General features: G+C 40.8%; 1 long non-coding RNA gene across 3 annotated transcripts; it reads right to left on the bottom strand.

Moving 5' to 3' along the window:
- Nucleotides 1–238: 238 nt before the first annotated feature.
- Nucleotides 239–21,257, bottom strand: LOC103282471 (uncharacterized). 3 transcript variants are annotated; one of them, XR_010003799.1, is made up of 5 exons: nt 21,018–21,257; nt 19,561–19,681; nt 10,754–10,916; nt 3,666–3,878; nt 239–3,336 (listed from the first exon to the last, which is right to left on the bottom strand). It is a non-coding gene; the product is annotated as an uncharacterized LOC103282471 (long non-coding RNA). The 3 variants fall into 3 exon arrangements; XR_010003800.1 differs by having other exon boundaries at nt 21,029–21,257; XR_507877.3 differs by lacking the exon at nt 19,561–19,681.
- Between the last annotated feature and the right edge of the window lie 498 nt (nt 21,258–21,755).

Genomic DNA, 21,755 nt, shown 5'->3' with positions numbered 1-21,755 from the left:
CCCTTTAATTTGGCTTTAATAATTCAGCTGGTGAGCATGCTTCATCTTTATTGCCTGTAATGAATGGGTATGAATGTGGCATTTATTTTCCCCAAAAGCATTCTCTGCAGTGTAGATTTCCAAAAAATTAGCCCTGATTAATATGTTCCAATTGACCGTGTATAATGGCTCACGTGAGTGGTCTCCATAAGCAGCATAATGTGAAATGAAAGAAATAAGACAATTCCACAGCAGTACATTTTGTGAACAGGGACTTTTATGTTTGTATGCAGCCTGTGCTCAGAGAAATCATTACTATGGCCTTGTGTGAATTCCCTCCTCTCACATGGTATTTTTTTTTACAAGATTACTTGTTACAATCTGTTAAGTATGCCAATAAATTGATGTTTCCAGACTATATCTACTCAACTTTTCTTCCCCCCCCCCCCAGCAAAATTGTGGCAAATAATAATAAAATCATAGAATCATAGAGTTAAATAACAAGGTCCACCTGGTTCAACCCCCTTCTGCCATGCAGGAACATACAGTCAAAGCATTCCCAGCAGATGGTCATTCACCTCTATTTAAAAACCTCCACAGGAGACTCCACCACATGCTAATTCAGTGGATTTCACTGTCAAATAGCTCTTACCACTAATATTCTTGTGGAATCTCTTTTCATGTAGTCTGACTCTATTACCCCATGTTTTAGGGTGCATTTACATTGTAGAATTAAGGCAGGTTGACACCACTTTAATTGCCATGATTCAATAATAGGGAATCATGGGAGTTGTAGTTATATTATGTCTTTAGCAGTTTCTTCCAAAGTGTTCTGGTTACTCATTCCATTGCATTGAACCATGGTGGTTATAGTGGTGTCAAACTGCATTAATTCTACAGTGTAGTTGGACTCTTAGCCTTTAGAGCAGCAGGAAATAAGCTTAGTTTTCCTCATTATGATTTAACCCTGTGTTCCCTCCCCTCCCCCCCCGCCCCCCCCCCCCCCGGCCAAAAGTCACTTCTTTCCAGGATGAAGAGCCAATGGTAAGCTCCCTTTGAGTTCCGTTGTCCAGTCCATTATTTCTTTATGCTAATACAAATCCACTGTAGAAGTACCTGTTAGCCTATACCAAAGCTGGTCAAAAGGTATGCAAAAATACTTTGAATTTTGGATAGGGGATTTGGAATGTCCCCAAATGAATCATTTAGTCTAGAGATTATCTATCTTGATAGCTCTTTTTGGAACAGGTGTATGAAGCTACAGACATTTGAAATTCAAGTATGACTTCTGTCCGTTTTTGTAGTCTTAAGATCTACTATGGTTGGGAGGGTGTATGAAATGTTCCAGCCAACTGTTGACATGAATTTCTGTTCACTGTGTGTTACCAATAGCTTGTAGGATTCAGATAGGACTTTATATGTGTGTGTTTAAAAGTGTCTGTCTGTCCGTCTATCTATCATCTATCTATCTATCTATCTATCTATCTATCTATCTATCTATCTATCTATCTATGACTTCACAAAAACATTACTTTAAAAAGTATGTAACACTAATAATAGCTTATTACTTGTAGGGTTCTTGGGAAATTGTTGGGGTTAATAACTATTACAAAAGTCTCTTGTCAAGTTCTGATATGGTACCCTGTTATTCATTTCCAATGTTGACCTACCATCTCATTAGATGGGCAAAATTATCTGTCCTACGACACTTGCATCTCTCTTCAGGCATGGAGCCTGTTGGATCTCATCACATGACGTCGATCTACTTCCATCGGGTGTAGTTGGAGGAGGCTGTGCTGGTAACATGGGATGCTTCCTGTGTTACATACAAATAATTGGGGCGGGGGGGGGGGAGTTGGGTGGTGATGCTTCTCCCAGTGGGAAAAGGTGAGGGGCAAGGTGGGCTGCGGGGTGATAGGACTGCCCCCCTGCCCTGCGGATTTATCACAGAGGTTGCTGAATCACCCCGCTGCCCCTCATAAACGTGATGAGGTCCCTAGGCATTATTGAATGAATGTCTGCAAACTTCAGAGGATCCATTATGGTGGTTTCCAGCCAGTGTCCACCTTGAGCCAAGCAGCTTCCTTGACCAGGTTGTTGTGGAATTTGCCTGTTCTCATGAAGGCTGCAAAGGGAAATAGTTGTGAGACCTGGGGATGGGGCTCCTTTGCACAAGACCTTGATCTTGTGAGAAGGACTCTCACTGAGGGGTACCCCCGGTATAAAAACCCACTCACCTTCTACAAATTTACACCATTTTAAGCCTTTCCACTGTTTGCTACTGGTCTTATGGAACTGGGACAGGGGTTTTCCCCATGTTGCTGTGGCATGTTTTTCCATTCCTGGGAATTATCCATGAGTTTTTATGGTTCTTTTTTTGTACATAAACTACTGTTTGCCTAGTCACAAAATTTTCCAAGTTGTCGCTGATAAATTTGATCCAGAATGTCCAATCAAGTAGGAAGAACCAGCAAAAGTGCCGACAGGTTTTCTACAGCAAACTCTTTCATGTGCTGCTGCTAGTTTGCCCATTGGCATTGCTTTTAACCACAGGGTATATTGCTTTCGGTACTGCATGGGTTAGAAGAAGGCAGGCTAGTATCTAGTATGTATGAACATAACAAAGAACAACAGAGAGAGGGAGCATATATTGCCATTGGTACTGCACATTCTCAAAGAAGGTTGGGAAACAATTCCTTTGGAAGACTGTGAAGGACCTTCTAGTAAGTTAAAAGACACTGTAGGAAATCACCTCACCCCTGCCCTTGCCAAGTATTCTTCAGCAGTTTTGCTGATTTATCCATGTAAGAATGACTTTTAAGGGCAATTTGTTCCCATTTGGTGCATGACAATTTATAATCTGTATCTGCAGGCTGTTTAATCCTGCAGGTCTAATGTATGGTTCTTTATCATCAGTTCGAAGGCTCTATAAGTGAGATGATACATCTCTGTTCATTAAAATGGCGACTCCCCTTGCCCGTTATGAGTATGAATGTAAAACATTTTAGCAACCCATTTACTTTCCATTTTCTCATGCTCACTATCTGTCAAATGAAGCTTTAACCTTTTAACACTGAATTTTCCTGTGTATGCCTTTTAATAACTTTCTTGATTCTTTGCAACCCCCCAAATGACAAATCCAGCACCATTGTGCCTGGCTATCCCTGTTCAAGATCTCTTGCCCTAATGAAAATGTTAACTATATCCAGTGACACTGTGTGCTAGGAATTATTAGGGAAAAGGCTGAAAACGAAATAACTGATATGGTAATGCTGTTATATGCATCGATGGTGCAGCTCCATTTGGAACGCTGCGTACGGCTCTGATCACCCAGTTGCGAAAAAGAGCACCACGGAGCTGGAAAAGAGATTCAGAAAAGAGCAATTAAAATTATCAAACAAAACCTGAAGCATTGGGAGCTTTCACATTTAGGAAAAATATGAGAGAAGAATGATGACATGTAACATTTTATAAAACGAAGTGGATAAAGATGTTTTGTGGGAAGTCTATTTCTCTATGTATCAAGGTCATCCAGTGAAATTGATTGGTAGCTAATTCATGACGGACAAGAGAAAGTTCTTCTGCATGACAGTATGTAACCTACAGAATGTACTGCCACAAGCAGAAGTACCTAAGAAGTCTTTGGAAGGGAGGGAAGATGAATCAGATTCACAGAGGACACTTACTGACATGGGCGCTAAACTGAACTTTCGTTCAACTTCCCAAGACAGCATGCCACCAATATTTGAAGATGAGATCCACAGTGTGTGTGTGTTTGTGTGCTTTCCTGTTCTTTTATTGGGCTTCCAGAAACATTTTGCAGGCTGCAGTTCACAACCAGCTGTTGGACTAGCTGGATCTTTGATGTAGCAGTGCTCTTCTTTCAAGATTTTATTAACCTGCAACACAAAGAGTACCTATTAAAGGCTACATCTCTGAATGAAAAGAGACAACTGTTCCCTTATTGTACTGCCTTTTTGCATTCACTTCCTCATTTAAAGTGAAATTGTATAAACTTGCTTTATAAAACCAGGCCATGAAGACCACTTGGTCCATACAGCCCAATATCAGTAGGAAGGGAATGCCTCAGGCAGCAGATGCTGAGACACAGTGTTGGCAGCCTCCCAGTTGTTCCCATTGAAGTTTCCAGTGCTCCCGCCTCTGTTGAAGGATAGATCTCTGAATGCCACACAACCTGACTTTTGCCACACAATCTGACCTACTGCCTTAAGTATGCATGGACTTTTTATTTCATTGACAGTGCTTGAAGAAGTGTCAATTAATAGTACACGAAGCTTCCTTAAATGAGAGGAAGGCACCACCTTTCCCTTTTGTCACAAGTAGAAGAACAACTTGGATCAGCCCTGCCAGAACTTTCTGATCCAACTGGCAAAGCATTCTCAAAGGGCTTAGGTACTGTTCTTTCCCTGATATACTGTAGTTTATTAGAGACTGAACCATATTGGATGAGCAACTGTAGCACTCCAGATGTTTGGGGATTACATCTGCCTTAATTGTTCAACCTTTGCTGTGCTAGCCAGGACTGATTAGAGTTTGTAGTGATTGGCTTTGGTACTGGAAGAACAGTGAGGAGTACAGTGAGTTTTTACATAAAATTCCATGCAGCACTCTGAGTGAATACAGGTATGTGTAGCACATATTCTCCAACTGTCCCACTCTGGTAGGGCCACTCACAATTAATCCAGCCATCGATTTTTTTTCAACAGCCTTTGAAATGTCCCAGTTTCTTTCTCCTCTCTGTGTTCTCATTTTGCACTTGGTTTACTTCAGTTGCTACAAATTGAATTTAAAGTGTAAACATAATTTATACTCAATTACAGTAACTTAGCAGGAGGTGAAGAAAAAGAGTAGAGTGGGCAAGATCTTGCCCTTCCCAATCGGCACGGGGAAAGCAAACTGCTGTACGCTCTCCCAGCTTGTGTGATCGTCCTCATTAATGTCTCCAGCCATCTTGACCACCTCATGTTGCTTGGCCATACATATCCCAGTTTTCATCTGAAATTTTGGTAGACTTACAGTCTGATCCCTGTATCCACAGGAGATATGTATCTCAACTTACTATAGAAACAGGAAACCATGGATAATTGCAAACCCTAATGAAATGAACAGCTTCTGCTAGAAGTTACCATAGAGTCATGCTAGAGAACCTATGTAAAAATGTCTTATGTCTTCCATGGTGAAACAAAAAAACCCACTGATACTGCAAACTGACAGCCTATTGATTGTATTGGGGTTTATACCAATCAAATAACGCTTCACATGAAGACATGTTTCCAGCTGGCAGCTTGCCTCATCTTTCTGAGATAAGGACGTTACCTTTGTCTGATGGAGAACTGGTAAGCACTCTTCTTTTGCAGTGTTGCTGGAGCTCTGTTTCCATGCTGTATGTGTTTTAAATATTTAAGTGACTCAAACATATGTTTGATATTGCAGGTTTTAAAAGTAAGTTTGCTTCTATCAGAGGAAAAGATAAGAGCTCTTTAAAAAAGAAATCTCTGTCTCCATATATCACCTATATTTAATCAATAGATTGTCAGTTTGCAGTATCAGTGGATTTGTTTTTTGTTTTGGCAGTCATTGGCTCTTGTTTTACTGGGAATTGAGTAGATGAGACCCACAGAATCATTACAGAGTGATACCTCGAAATCAGTATACCCTGCTGCCACGCAAAGGTCTGAATGTGAGCAATGTGTACTTCTATTGAGCTGCAAAGTCTCCCTATAGAACCATTTTGAACTTAGTGATTTAGAAACAAAACAGTTTGGCTGATACCAAGTCAGACACTATCTAGCCCAATCTGTATTTATTAGCTATGCTGCTAGACACTCACTTTCCCCCTAAACCCTATTTTGAACTGGATGTGCCCAGGATTGATTTTGGGATTTTCCATGTAAAAAGCATTTCATCTATCAGTAAGCTCTGGTTCCTCTTTTCACATATTATTTTTATATTCCCAAATTTCTACAGAGATTAATGTCACAATGGAAAATTAAGCCCTTCTCTCTTATTCTTTGCATCTGTTGGGTTGTGATCTGAGCACACATCAAACGATTCATAAAATGGGTGACCATGTACAAAAGAAATCTACTATGAACCAGATCTTGGACCTTATCCCATGAGGGGAGGGTTAGCGTCATGTAATCATGGCTTTTAGTCCTGTAGCACTGCAAATAACTATATTCCATTATTCATTACTTATCACATGTTGTTTGAATTTGCTGGTTTCTCCATTACTAACCATTTTCATCCTTATCCCAAGAGCAAGTGGATTGTTCGCCCTCCCTTTTAAAAAAGGTCTTACTTCAACATTGCAAGGGATTGAACTCTTGCAGTGTTGAGATTTCCATTATTAGAGGCAAAGAAAAACAGTGATCTACTAAAGTAGTGATATTTTTTAGTTTAAATAGTAAAAAAAAAAATACTGAAAAAGATTGAGGGGCTCCATTATGGCAGAGTACCGGAGACTCATTGCTGGTTAGGAGACTGCCCACATCATATCCTGGTTCCTGAATCCAGAAGATTATCTCAGGGTACTTCCTTACATAATTTGAATGTATGCCAAAGTGGGTTTAAAAATCCATTTCAGTGTGTGTTAAAGCCCCCCCCCCCAAACTCAGGCTTTTTTTGGGGGGGGGGGTGTCCCCATGCCATCCCGGTAACTACTTGGATGGCATGAGGCCACCCCCAACCCCCCAAAACAACCCTTAAAAGTAAAAAAAAACTAACTGGGACACCATTAAGCTTCTCCAGCTGTCTTCTTGGCATGTAGAAATGATGTGCAAGGAGGTGGTGGGGGTTGGGGGGGGAGAGAGCGGTTTTGCCTCCTGGCGTGTCATTTCTATGCTTAATGGAGGCCTGGTAAGTTTTAAAAAACTTTTAAGGCTAGCTTGGGGCGGGGTTACAAGGGAAGGAGTTGGTGCCATCTCTAACCTTTGGGCTCTGGGAGGCCAAAAGGTGTGAGATGACAATGAAGACTAACCCATTGTCAATCCACACAGGCCCAATACCCCATTAGACCCGGGCCTTTCAGGAAGACCTGTGTCTAATGGGGTATTTAATTAATTTGGGACAGAGCATGGTTTACCTGCTTTGTTCTGAATTAATTTGCTTTTACCTGTGGCGTCATCTGGATACCTCAGGTAAAAACCTGACAGGCCTTGCATTTTGGGGCCTGTCTGGAAGCACCCTCAGCCCGTTTTCTCCCCCCTACCTTTTTTTGGACTGTTTATGATGTTTGCTCACCGATTGTGACAGGCTCAGACAGGAAGTCCCCCAGCGTAGTGGGATGGGCTGTCACTTTTCATAGCCTCAATGGCTTAGAACTGTTTTAAAACTTGGGGAGGGGGATAAGGTCCTTTGTTTGATCTTGGAACTATATAGGGTCAGCTCTATTTAATTACTTGGATGGGAGACTGCCAAGGAATACCAAGTCCTGTTGGCTATATTTCAAAAGAGGGAACTGGTTAACTATCTCTGAATATTCCTTGTCTATGAAAACTCTGTAAAATTTATTGCATCACCATAGGTCAATAGGCGATTTGAATGCACATACACGCACACCATGAAATGAGTGCAAGAAAAGTCATCTTACAGTAGATAGAAATGTTGTACTACTTTGACTGAAGCATGACATTTAAAGTATATGTGTTAAGATGTTATCAATAAAAGAGTTAAGGAGGAATATTAACTTTTACCAGGAGGTGATCTCAGATTGACTGATCCCTGTTCTCTTCTAGCAGATATTCAGTGATTAAACTGGGATGGTGGTGGACAGCTAGAGCTTGCAATCTCATTAAAATACATTTATTGGCCTTGGCTGCAGCTGCTATGAGAACTGCCTTGCTGGAACAGGCTAAAAGAATATAATATCTAATTGTTGCTCATTTCTTGTACCATGTGGTATTCACCACCTTTTGCTTGCATGATTTCTTGGGAAGTCCTTGATGTTGCACACCTATCAAATTTAAGCCCCTTCCACACAGCGGTATAAAATCCACATTGAACTGGATTATAGGACAGTGTGGACTCTCAGATAACCCAGTTCAAAGCAGATATTGTGGATTATCTGCCTTGATATTCTGAGTTACATGGCTGTCTGGAAGGGCCCTTAGGGTGGGTGTACATTGTAAAATTAATGCAGTTTGACTCCTTTTACTGCCATGGCTCAATGTTATGGAATCCTGGGATTTGTAGTTTGGTGAAGCCTCAACATTATTTGGTACATAAGGCTAAAGACCCTGTAAAACTACAATTCCTAGGATTTCACAGCTTTGAGCCATGGCAGATAAAGTGGTGTCAAACTGCACAAATTCTGCAGTGTGGATTTACTGTTAATCCGTTTGGTTCAAAGAAGGCATAATGATATTCAACTTTAAGGTGCAAATCTAGTGTCATCATGAAAATGCCATCTCCTCCAACATTTCACCAATGAAAACTGTAATATGTGTGTGGCCAAGCACCATCAGAATGAGGTCCAGATGGTAGGAGTTATTAATGAGAAAGATCACACAGGCTAGGAAAGGCAGAGCAGTTTCCATTTGCCTAAGCCAGTGGTTCTCAACCTTCTTAATACTTCAAGACCTTAATACAGTTCCTCATTTCGTGGTGACCCCCAACCATAAAATTATTTTCATTGCTACTTCATAACTGTCATTTTGCTACTGTTATAAATCCTAATGTAAATATCTGATATGCAGAATGTATTTCCATTCACTGAACCACATTTGGGACAAATGCCCAATACACCCAAATTGGAATACTGGTGGGTGGGAGTGATTTTTTCATTTGGGAGTTACAGTTACAGTAGAGTCTCACTTATCCAACATAAACGGGCCGACAGAACATTGGATAAGCAAATATGTTGGATAATAAGGAGAGATTAAGGAGAAGCCTATTGAACATCAAATTAGGTTATGATTTTACAAATTAAGCACCAAAACATCATGTTATACAACAAATTTGACAGAAAAAGTAGTTCAATACACAGTAATAATACGTAGTAATTACTGTATTTATGAGTTTAGCACCAAAATATCATGATGTATTGGAAAAATTGACTACAAAAATGCGTTGGATATTCCAGAACATCGGATAAGCGAGTGTTGGATAAGTGAGACTCTACTGTACTGGCATTAAATGTTGCCAATTGTTGTAAGCCGCCCTGAGTCCCCCCGGGTGAGAAGGGCAGGGTATAAATTCTGGAAATAAATAAAAAATAAATTTATAGTTCACCTACAATCAAAGAGCATTCTGAACTTCACATGGAAGGGTTTGGTGGACACTGACCTTGAATTCTATATCACCTATATCCAGAGAACAATGTGAACTCAAACAGTGATAGATCTGGACCAAACTTGGCACAGATACTCAATATGCCCAAATGTGAACATTAGTGGAGTTTGGGGAAAACAGACCTTGACATTTGGGAGTTGTAGTTGCTGGAATGTATAGTTCACCTACAATCAAAGAGCCCCTAGAACCCCACCAATGATAAAATTGAGCCAAACTTTCCACACAGAACCCACATGACCAACAGAAAATACTGGTCTTTGACAACCCCTCTGACACCCCCCTCGTGACCCTCCCCCAGTGGTCCCGACCCCCAGATTGAGAAAAGCTGGCCTAAGCCTACTGAGAAGGGCAAACTTCTGTCACCTTCTCTGCTCCAAATTAACTGAGTGAAGACCACTTCTGCACTTTGAACTCAATTTGCAGCATTTGAAGTAAGATAAGGACAAAATGGGAAAATGAATGAGAATGGAAAAACTGGGACATTTTACAGTAGCTGAAAAATGGGGAAACAGATTAATCAGGGCTGTTCATGCCAAATTGAAGGATATGGAATACTAGTGGAAGGTGATGGTGAGAATGATTTGTCTTTATATCTATCTTTCCCCCAGTACTGGATGTCATTTTAATTTTAATACAGTACAATTTGAAAAAGTACAAAGAAATCAACATGTAGAAAGTAACATCTGGGTGATATTTGTAAAATTACAGACCTACTTTTCACCATGTGAAATCCTGGAGGAATGTTGCAACTCTTTTGATAATATTAATACCATTTGTTGAAGCAAAGGGAAGGATGACTGTATGAGGGAAAAATTGTATATAAGGTACTTTAGGGGAAATAACCCACCTTCAGCATGGGGAGGGGGAGAGTCAAGGAAAGGCAGGACAGAGAAGTAAATCACTATTCCATTTGCTGCTATGTCTCCCTGTCGTGAAGATTGTAATGCGTGAGGAAGCCAGGCTCACACCTTTGGTGAAGATATCTCCTTTATAAATTATGTCTGTCATCACCCACATATTGAATTATTTCAAGATTCAGATGTGTGGGGATTCTGGCAAGAGAGAGCAGGGCGGCAGTTGCAATGTACTTTAGGAGCCAGAAACAGAACGGAAGCAGCAGCATAGGACAAGCTGAAAATTGTACAGTTTGTAAAGAGAATAAAAATCTCAAAAGCATCTGTAATCTGCAGATTAAGGCTGCATATCTTCCTCAAACAGCAGAGGTTCCCATTATTTTTAGTCAGCACAGCCAGTGATGAAGGATGCAAGGAGTTACAGCCTACTGACACCCAGAAGGTTACATGTTGCCCATCCTTCCTGTTTAGTGTTATGTCAATCAGTTAGGTCAACAATATTTGCCAAATCTAGCTGAAAGCTTTATCATACAAGGCTCTTTTCCTTCTACAAAAGAATTGTTTCTAAAAACTCTATTCTAGTAAGATTGCTCTTTTTCCTTGCATACCTTGGGCACCATTCTGGTATTGAAGCTCTGGTATTGAAGGTAGGCAAGTTTCTTGATTGGGATAGTTCAGAGTTCTCAGACGTAACTAATTGGTAGCAGAGAAAAAGGTAGCAGCTAGCTACTGATCTATCTGTCTGACTGATCCCCATGCGAGTTATTATGTCTGAAACAACAACAAAGAGAAGGAGGAGGATTAATGAAAAAATGCTTTCATAAACTAAGACATATTTGGCGTTTTCTCTTACATTTCTAGGTGTGTGTGTGTTGGGAGGGGGAAAGAGGCTCCATCTACACTGCCATATCATGCCATTTCAGAATGCAGATTAACTGCATTGAACTATGGCAGTGTAGACTCATAGAATCCAGTTCAGTGCAGTTCAAGCTGCATTATATGGCAATGTAGATGGGGCCTGAATTAGAGCATTAGCATAGCATGGTGTTATAGCATGTAGTGCAGTGGTTCCCAACTGTTTTTTGACCAGGGCCCACTTGACCAGAGACCATTTTAATTAGGGCCCACTTGACCAGGGACCACTTTGACCACGGACAACTTTGACCAAGGACCACTCTCCAATATTAGTACCAAAAGGGTTACAAATCAGTTTTTGGTCAACTGTAGATTCAGTTTGGTTGTTTGGGGTGCTGATTCAGAAAACTGCATTGGATAGACCACATCAGCTCTAGTTTCTGAAACAGTAGTCACCATCTGCTCGCCCACACAAAACCATATTTAATAATCTAGAGCATAGGTCCCCAAACTTTTAAAACAGGGGGCCAGTTCACGGTCCTTCAGACCGTTGGAGGGCCGGATTATAGTTTTTTTTTTTAAAAAAGTATGAACAAATTCCTATGCACACTGCACATATCTTATTTTGAAGTAAAAAAACAAATCAAAAAGGGAACAAATACAACCTCAATGTTAATCATCATCATCAAAATAATAAAGAAGGTTGGAAGAGACCCCTTGGGACATCTACTCCAACCCCCTTCTGCTTTTGTGCACCACACCATAATCAAAGCACCCCTGACAGATAGCCACTGAATAATAATAATAATAATAATAATAATACCGCCATAATAAACATGGTTGGAAGAGACCCCTTGGGCCATATAGTCCAACCCCATTCTCCCTTTGTGAACCAAAACATAAAGCACCCCTGACCACCACCACCACCACCACCAACAACAATAATAATACTGTAATAATCAGGGTTGGAAGAGATTGCTAGCCTTCAAGAAAAATGAATCCACAACAGGGCTACAAAGAAGGGAGTCTGTATGGCAGGATAAAACGGGAGGGCTCTACCTTTTGCCACAGGCATGCTTCCATTGTTGCTTTGCCCCCTCCATTGCTGAGTAAGGCACACACCAGGTGAGGGAGGAGGCGAAAAAGGAGCGTGTGAGGCGAGCAAGGAGGCAGGAAAGGCGTGATCCTTTCCCTCCTCCCTCGCCCCATGCAGGCCTTCTTCGGCGGCGGAGACAGGAAAGCTGCCGGTGGGGAGAGGAAGGATAGGTGCACGCCTTTTTCTCACCCCGTGCAGCCCTTCCTCGGCAGTGGCAGCGGGAAAGGTGCATGTGGGACAAGGAAAAGGTGTGCGCCTTTCTCTCACCCTGCGCACACCTTTCCTGCTGCCTTCCTTGGTGGCAGCGGCAGGAAAGCTGTCTGCGAGGCAAGGGAGGAAAGGCTCACGCCTTTCCCTCGCCCCATGCAGCCCTTCCTCGGAGGCAGCAGCGGGAAACGAGGACGAGGAAAAGTCGTGCACCTTTCTTTCCTCCCTCATCTCACTTTCTCACTGCCTCCCTCGGCGGCGGCGGCGGCGACGGCAGGAAGGCTGTCGCGAAGAGGGAGGAAAGGCACACGCCTTTTCCTCGCCCCGTGTGGCTCTTCCTCAGTGGCAGAAGCGGGAAAGGTGCACGCAGGACGAGGAAAAGTCGTTGACCTTTCTTTCCTCCCTCACCCCGCGTGGATCTTTCGCACTGCCTCCATCGGCGATGGCGGCAGGAAAGCTGCCCGCGGGGCAAGGGAGGAAAGGCGCAGACCTTTTCCTCGCCCCGTGCGGCCCTTCCTCGGTGGCGGCAGGGGAAAGCTGCCCGCGGGGTGAGGGAGACGAGAAAGCCACATGCCTTTTCCTTGCCCTGTACGGCCCTTCCTTGGCGGCGGTGGGAAAGGTGCCCATGGGGCGAGGGAGACGAGAAAGGCATGCGCCTTTTCCTCCTCCTTCACACCACATGCACCTTCTTTGACGGAGGAGGAAGGAGCCACCGCCGCGGGGGCCGGATAAGTGGCTCTGGTGGGCCGCATCTGGCCCGCGGGCCGTAGTTTGGGGACCCCTGATCTAGAGTGATGTGGTCTATCTAATGCAATTGTCAGCTTTGCAGAAAGGAAATAAAATTAAAAAAAGAGTAAGGAGGTTCACGGACCGGATTTTTATTCTCGCGGCCCACTGCTGGGTCATAGCCCATAGGTTGAGAACCACTGATGTAGTGTGAGAGAGAATCCAGAATGGAGGTAAAAAAAAAGGTAGGGGATGAGCAAAGTTTTGGCTTTTCTGACAAGCCCCAGGTGAGTGGAGGGAGCAATGGATTTTTTTCTACACAAAAAAGGTTTCTTTGCTGATTGAAATGAAATCATATTAAAATGTCCACCCTCTCTTCTCTTTCCTCCCACAGGTGATGGTCTGTGTTTCCACACCCAAAGCACACTCACTGACCATCCAAAATCAGCGTAGAACCTCAACTGAACTTTTGCACACAAAACCATAGCACAACAGAAATGGAAAAGAACAATATTAATAGATTTTTGGAGACTAATAAAAAGAAATAGTTCCCAAACAATCTCTCAAAGAAAAACAAAGAGGGACAATGTCATCTGATAAATCCCAACTCAGCATTATTATTGTGATGCATTTGTGATTTATCTGCTTTGTGTGCTAAAGTCCTAAAAGAAAGCACATTGCCTCCAAGATTATCTTTTCAGCATTAGCCCTTCCGGATTCCACAGAATACACTTTTTGGAGGCCAGGAAATAAGTTTTCTGAACATCTGCCAACAGCAGGGTTCTTCCCACTTTACTTCTCTTTATTTGTACTTTCCCATCACTACGTCTTCAAGTCCCCTGGTACTCCAAGGTCTCTTGCTATAGATTGAAGAAAGTGAACCATTGCAGAGTTGAAGTTCTGATGCCTCAGTTTCTGTAAAGAAACTCTTGTTTCTGAGAATGCCTCCCCTCAGAAAAAAAAAATGTTTGGGTTGCATTACAGTGTTGCCAGTTTGCTGTTGGGTATTTGGAGCAGAGGTATCTATCATTAGAGTACATTCCAGAATTTGGAGAATGATGATTTCTTGGGGGGGGGGGATGGGTGTTCCTTGTGACCTTACAAATCTATGTTCCTTTTCTTTCATACACTTGGTCTTCTGAAAGTTATGTAACTGCCAGTTATAATGCACCTGACACACATTTATAAGACTACTGTCTTTTAGAATTAATTTTTGTCACAAAATACAAAAAAAGTATTTAAAAATGCCTCAAACAATGCTCTCAAACAAATTTTTAAAATATCAAGTAAACACTGCCTTGTATCCTGTTGGTTACTCCAAAGAAGAGTAGATCTATTCAATTAATGGCTTCATGGTGAGTGAACACATAGTTAAATCCCATTCATTGAATGGATTTATTATACTCAGTATTAACAGGAGCATTGAGGCTGTTGTATGTGGCACATTAAAAAAGTAACAACACAATCAGGTGTGTTACTTTGTTTTATAGAAGGAACATTGTCACGCCTTTGTAAAAAGCAATGCTGCTTTAAAAATAGAAAGCATTTTTAATTTAAAAGGACTCAAAAGCTTTTAGAATGATCGTTTGTTAATTAATTTGTCATGATTTACAATGCTGCACCGATTCTTTGGTGAGGAGTAGAGCCAAAAGGAACCAAAAGGAAGACAGTTATTGGAAAAAGGAGCATTAAATCTAGATGTCTTTCTTATTCATGTTAAGAGGGAGCCTGGCCCACTTTCTATACTACTTTTCTTACAGTGTTATAATGCAGTCCCAGTGACATACTATTTTTCTAGGGCAAATATGATCTCAGATCTCAATTCTTCTGTATAAAACTATATAATTTTAACAGGCTATTTCCTTTGATGGGAACTTGACAACTGTGTGTAACAAAAACAGAGAAATCTAAAAGTAGACCTATTCTTCTTTAGAGAGACAACAGAGGTTTAGAATAGTATTTTTTTACTAGACCCTTTTTATTTGACCCAAATTGCAAGCCATTCAGCCATACCAACACAGCTATTTTGGGAAAAATATACAGTCAGATGGATGAAATATTAGTTGCATCCAGTCAATATTGGTTGCTAATACACTTCCATTCCAGAGTGCTTTAGTGGTCTTGAGACTGTTCTTTTGTAGTTAGCTGGGATTATTGATGAATTAAAACAGTGGGGGAAGTGGGTTCAAACCCACACTTGGGACATTTCTATACTGGCACTTAATGCAGTGTGGGGTCACATTAGCCTGCATGTTTCTATACAACACATTCAGTATAATGTGAGTTAACCTTGGGTAATGCAGCTTAATGTGACTGCACTTAATATGGCTACATCCTGGATTAAAAAAACACAGGGGAATGTCCGAATCCCACTTCAGCATTTGGACCTTCCCCCATGTTGGGGCAATGGGGACAGCCATCCCATATCCCTAAACAGGATTCCAGATTGCTGTCCCCATAGCCATCATGTGCTTCTGGACTCAGGCAGCCTGGGGAGGTGGGGTGGCTGTTTTTAGCATCCCAAATCCATCCCAAAATAGAGAAAATCAACACTTGCTGGAGCTCAAGGCTGTTTACTTCCTGGTTGTTCCCATGTGACTCAAATGGTATGGTTTACTTATGCATGGTGTTAACAGATCTTGCCTACCTTACAGTCCTTGCAGGACTGGTTTGCGACCATTTTGCAGGCCTTGCTTGCAAAAGCTCAGCAGAGCAAGGGGAAGGAGCAATCAGGCAGCCATTACTGTCAGTGCAGTCTGACTGGCTGATGCAAATGAGAAGTTGCTTAGCAATTGGAGATGGGCCGAGCCAAAGTGACAGTTAGAGCTAAGCAGCCAAAGAATTACTTTTTCAGTTGGGGGTTGGAGTTTGAAATGTGAAGATAGAGATATAGTCTTGGGAACGGTGTTTTGAAAAGGAAGCCTCTATGAGGAATATAGTTAAAGGCCTTCAGGAAAAGAAGGACTGAGAACTATATTGTGACTCTATAGTCTAGAGTGTTAGTGTTAAACCCCAGGAGAAGTGGATTTAAAAGTTTAAATTGTCCTGTTTGTGTTTCCTTGGTGAAGGAACATATTTACACAGAATTCAAGTTATAGAACCATCCTTTATAAGAGAAAAGCCTAACCTGTTAATGAAACCGCTAAGCATCTTTACTGTTCAAAGTTAATGAAACCGCTACATTTCTTTACTGCTCAAATACAAATGAACAACATTTTCTTGTTTTCCTCACATAAAGTGTCTTGTGTAACTCTCAATATCCTAATTACAGAGGAGGTTGCTGAATATAACATTGGTGGCCATGTTAGTAGAGGTAGTGAGTGCGAATCCTCCATATTTTTGGTGGCAGCTGAAAATAAAAAGCTTTTGCACATTTGGCAATTTGAAAAATCCATATATATATATATATATATATATATATATATATATATATATATAGGCAATCCTCTATACATGGCTTCCTAAGCTGATTGTTTCATTTCACTTGTATATATTTTACATTTTGAATGAATGTTTGCTGAAACAAATCGAGCTGGACTTCTTTATTATGAAGCAAGGAAACATATTATTTCTACCTCTGGAGTCAAATTTTCTAATAAAGAAGTAATGTCTAGGAACACATCTACTTCATTAACTGAGATATACATGTATTTTCTTTTACACTATTCCCCTGGTTTTTGGTAACTATCCTAGGTGCAGCTAGTTTTGTACTCTAAATAGGATGAGGACACAGTTACAACCATCATTTTGTTGCTATTGTTCCATAGTTGAGGCTTTCTGCACATCCTGCCCTGATTTAACTTCTGATTAAGCTTTCACAGAATTGCACTAGAGAGCCAGTGTGGCGTTTTGATTTGACTGTTGAATTACAACTCTGGAGACCAGGGTTCAAATCCTCGGAACACATCTTGCCCAGAAATTCCTGTGATAGGATTGCCATAAGCCAAAATGACTTTAAGGCACACAACAATATAAGGATTGCCCTTGGGATCTCTCTTTCTGTAATTTCTTTAAAACGTTAACAGCTAAACACTTGAAAGGATCAAAATTGTCTGATGGAGGATTTGACAGAGGCATCTTCCCTACATTCCTTTTGTAATGCCTTGTGAAAATTGCTGGCTCCAGTCCCCCCTCCTGTTTCTTCTCAGTCTGTAACTTTCTAAATAAACCAATTTTCACAGGTAACGTAAGGCTGTGCTGGTCTTTCCCCCATAGGATCTTCTAAAGGCTGCCCTCTTGGAGGTGCGGGTGGGGTAAAATGTCAGGTCCAATAAAGGATAACATCTCTCTAATACTGTTGGATCAACAGAGCAATTACACCCTCTCCTCTTTTGATTGAGACAGGCAGCACTGCAAGCCATGTAGGACCCAACGTGATAATAAAGCAATGCTCTGAGACACACTGTAGGCTTGCCACCTTTCTGATGGTGCGGCTCCTCTTCCTTTAAGAGCTGCATAACAAGGCAATATTCAACTAGTTAAACTTTCAGACTTTTCACCTTGAATGTGGAGGGAAGCTTTAGCCTGAGCAACAGTTGCTTGAACAACTGTTTAGGCAGCATTCAGAAGTCCTGACAGGAGTGGATGTCTGTGCATTAAAAAAATGATTCAGGAACCTGGATGGAGCAACTTTTACAACTTGTTGTTGTGTACCTTCACACATTTCCGATTTATAGCCACCCTAAGGTCAACTTGTCATAGTGTTTTCTTGGCAAGTTTTGTTCAGAAGAGGTTTGCCCTTGCCTTCTTCTGAGGCTGAGAGACTGACTTATCCAAAGTCACTTATTGGGTTTCATGGCCAAGCAGGGATTTCAGCCATGGTCTCCAGAGTCATAGTCTTATGATCAAACCACTCCATCATGCTGGCTTCCATTGGTTTTTAAAAATAGTTTATTTCTGATTCAAGACCTGAAGTGTATCCACTTTATAAGAATGAAGACAAATCTTATGAACACAATATATCTAAATGCATGTTAATGTTGCCTAATAAATGTCAACATATTTTGAAAAGTCATAGTGGGTACTAAGGAGTTAATGTTTCTGATGAAGAAAAATGGATGTAAATATAAATAGCAAAGACATGGTAGTTTGTTGTTATTGCCTTCAAGTTGGCTCTGACAGGGCAATAAAATTAGCAAATGTAGAGTTTTCTTTGTTAGATATATTCAGTGTCTGAAAAATTATTTTACACGGGTTTAAAATGACTGAGTTGGTATAAAAATTTCCTGATTGTACCAGATTGTGTGCATCCCTAAAATAAAACTGGAAGGAACAAGGACAAAATCTGGGACTTTCTGGCATTTCTAATCAGTTTGAATGTGTCATCAGAGGAGGTTTGCCAGTGGCTTCCTCTAAGGTTGAGAAACCCAAATGAGTTTCCATGGCTGAGCAGGGATTTGAGCTCTGAACTCAAAGACTGAAGTGTTTCCATTAAGTATCTATACCAGTCTTCTTCAGCTTGGTTTTTTTGAGGCTATATAGGAATGGTTTCCAGTAGTGATCTAGCATATCTGGAAGTCATCAAGTTAGAGAATAATGATTTTTTTTATTATGGGGAAGAAAAGTTAATAATATGCTCACTTCACTTCCAGCTATGACGAGAGTAGCCACAATCCCAGGACAAAAGATACCTTAACTGCACCACACAGAAAGGATGTCTTTTAATACTATTTTATATATAGATTCAACTGCACACAGAAATGCTAATGCTAATGCTGTTATATATATATAGATTCAAATGTGAAATTTATAAATTTCACCAGTGAGGAAGACAGTGAGCAGGTGAAATTTCATCCCTGCCAAGTGTCCTCTCTGGTGTTAATTGTTGATTAACAACTTGAATACAGAATATCTGCTCCCTTTAATCTCTCTGCTCTTTTTTCCTTGTCTTTAAACCTGACTTTGCCTGGACGGCCCTTCAAACAAAGAATGACTTCAAACAGGACCTACCTTTTGACAACACTTTGAATAAAGGACTGATTAAAGTGGAAGACTTGGCCAGCCTCACTTTCAGCTGCTCCCTTTCTTGACAGGGACTGTTATCTATGAACTGGTACCTTTAGACCTCATAACCAGTCACTTAATGTAGGATTATCTTTGAAAGCTTCTTAAAAACATCAATTAATCCAGAATGTATCTACTAGGCTGCTTACTACAGCCAACCCTATGAATGATATCTTGCTAGTTTTTTAATAATAATATTTATTTATTTATATTCCGCCCTTCTCACCCCAAAGGGGACTCAGGGCAAATCACTGAACATGCATATACAGCAAATATTCAATGCTGTTTTATACAGACAAAATAGACAATTTGAACATAGATAGAGGTATATGTAGGCTTTCCCAACTTCAGCTTCATGGAGGCTTTTGTGCTCTGTTCCGACTACTGGGGGGTGCTTTCACTCCATCTCCCTGCTGAAGAAATTTGTTTGTAACTTCCTCCTTTTGATCACATCACCAGTATTTCCTGGCATTTTCTTTATGAGTGCCTTAATGCCTCCTCGCTTTTAAGCAGTCCCTATTTACTCACATTTTTGCTTTCGATCTGCTAGGTTGGCAGAAGGTGGGCTAAAGGTCAGGTGTTCACCCTGATCTGGGCTTCGAACTGGCAGCTTTCCAACTGACAAGATTTATTGCAGTTGGTGTTTAGCCTGCAATAATAATAATAATAATAATAATAATAATAATAATAATAATAATAATAATAATTTAACCCACCCTCTCTCCCTGAAGGGATTCAGGGCAGCTTCCAAAAATGAAAATGTGCGCAATAATAAACAATAAACAATAAAAACATTTTCACATATTATTAAAACATTTACACATACTATTAAAACAGATTCTAAGCCTTTGGTAAATTCTGAAAGATAATTAAAAGTGCTGCTACTTTAAGTCAAATATGCATAAACTATCATCCTTCTTTGCCAAAGAGTTCTGGTATGCTTCATTAAACTACATATTCTAGGATTCCATAGAATTGAGCCATGATAGTTAAAATGGTATCAAACTGCATTAATTCTACAGTGCGGCTGCATCCCTGATCCCCTATTGCTGTTGTGTGCCTTCAAGCCTGATGTATGGGAACCTTAAGGAACCTATCGCAGGCTTTTCTGGGGCTGAGAGTGTGTAACTTGCTCAAAGTCACCCGGAGTGTTGCCATCACTCAGCAAGGAATTGATCCCTGATTTCCAGAATCAAAACACTATACCACATTGGCTCTCCTTTTGAAGGTCTTTGCTGGAAAAATTAACACAAAATCTGTTCCTTACTGCATCTTCACTACTTTCCTTTATGTGCTTGTTTTTCTAGTAAACACCCCCCCCCCCCCCCCCAACTCTGCCCTGGATTACTGAAAAGGGATGAGGAGATGAGAAATGCCAGAGAAAACTGCCAGGAAAATGATGGATTTAGCCGCAGAGCACTTTTTAAAAAGAAAAAAAATGCTTATATGACTGTTCATTACTTTAATTTGTTTACTGATGTATGTTGCCCTCGGATGACTTTACTGAAGGGTGGTGTATATCTTTTTGTCTGTCTGTTTATCAAATAATAAACCTTAGGGGTGAATATTGGAGAAAGTGAGAGAGAAAGAGAGAGCGAGAGAGAGAGTTTCTATAGCTACAATTCCGAGTTCTCACATTTTCTTGCATCATGACATATGGTGATTCAAAGCTTACAGAGCTGTTTAATTAGAAATGGGATATCCTTTTGGCTGTTTTTCTTAATGCAGTGTGTTTGTTGGGTAGCTTTCCTATTAAGCAGCTGGTACTGAACACCATCAAAGGCAAAAGTTTGGCTGGGACAACTCCCCTGGCCAATTCTGGTTGAACAGCATAGGATTCCTTGGCAGAAGGCACCTGTTACATTGCCATGTTTCTGCTAGGGCTCAAGAGAGCTGGAAAATATAAGTCAAATCCCTCTGTACAACCTTCCTCCCTTCACTCATTCTAACACTTTGATACATGGAATGCAAAAAAACATACTCACACAAATATCACCTTTTCTAATTGCTGCTCTTGGGCTTGCGATCTGTCTCTCACATTGCTGGCTGCCACAAGAAGGTGGTGATCTGAAACACTGATATATATTGAAAGGGTGCCACCTGGTCTCTGCTATTGCTGTCACCTCTATTCATTAAGGAGGTGTAGTTCTCTCAGATTAGCAGTAGATGCTGCTGCATGCTTGCCGTCATACAGTGACAAGGATGGAAGTCTATACTTAGCCATGGCTTTCAGAGTGGAACAACACTTTGAAAATACCCCCTTTAAAGGCCTGGACTCAGGGGTCTTAGGAAGGTCATTGCTTTTATGGTTAACCATCAACCCATTGTTTACTTTGCAAGCCCACAAAGTCAATCTTCCTAGTGTTGCTAGAACTGCTGTCTATTCATAATAAGTATGGATTGTATGTATCTCAGGAGTTAACTAAATAGATAAATCCTTAAGAATGTAATTTGTCTTTTTTTAATTGAGAAGAGTTATTTCTCATTGGAAATCAAATCACACTGAGTAATGGTAAATTATGCAGAAACAAGAAGTCAAAGATCATGAACTCTTACAAGATTCAATAATCAAAGATTATGAATACATTGACAGATTGTATTATAGCCATAATTATTCTCAATCAATGCCATACAATCTCCATTAGAGTCAATTATGTTAATTTTATGCACGAGTCTCAGACAAAGGGCAGAATCTTTTTGGTTTGTCCCTATTAGAGTAGATC

Source organism: Anolis carolinensis, chromosome 1 (assembly GCF_035594765.1).
Source record: "Anolis carolinensis isolate JA03-04 chromosome 1, rAnoCar3.1.pri, whole genome shotgun sequence".
Classification (NCBI taxonomy): Eukaryota; Metazoa; Chordata; class Lepidosauria; order Squamata; family Dactyloidae; genus Anolis; species Anolis carolinensis.
Note: the sequence above shows the minus strand (reverse complement) of the source record. Positions and strands in the feature narration are given on the sequence as shown.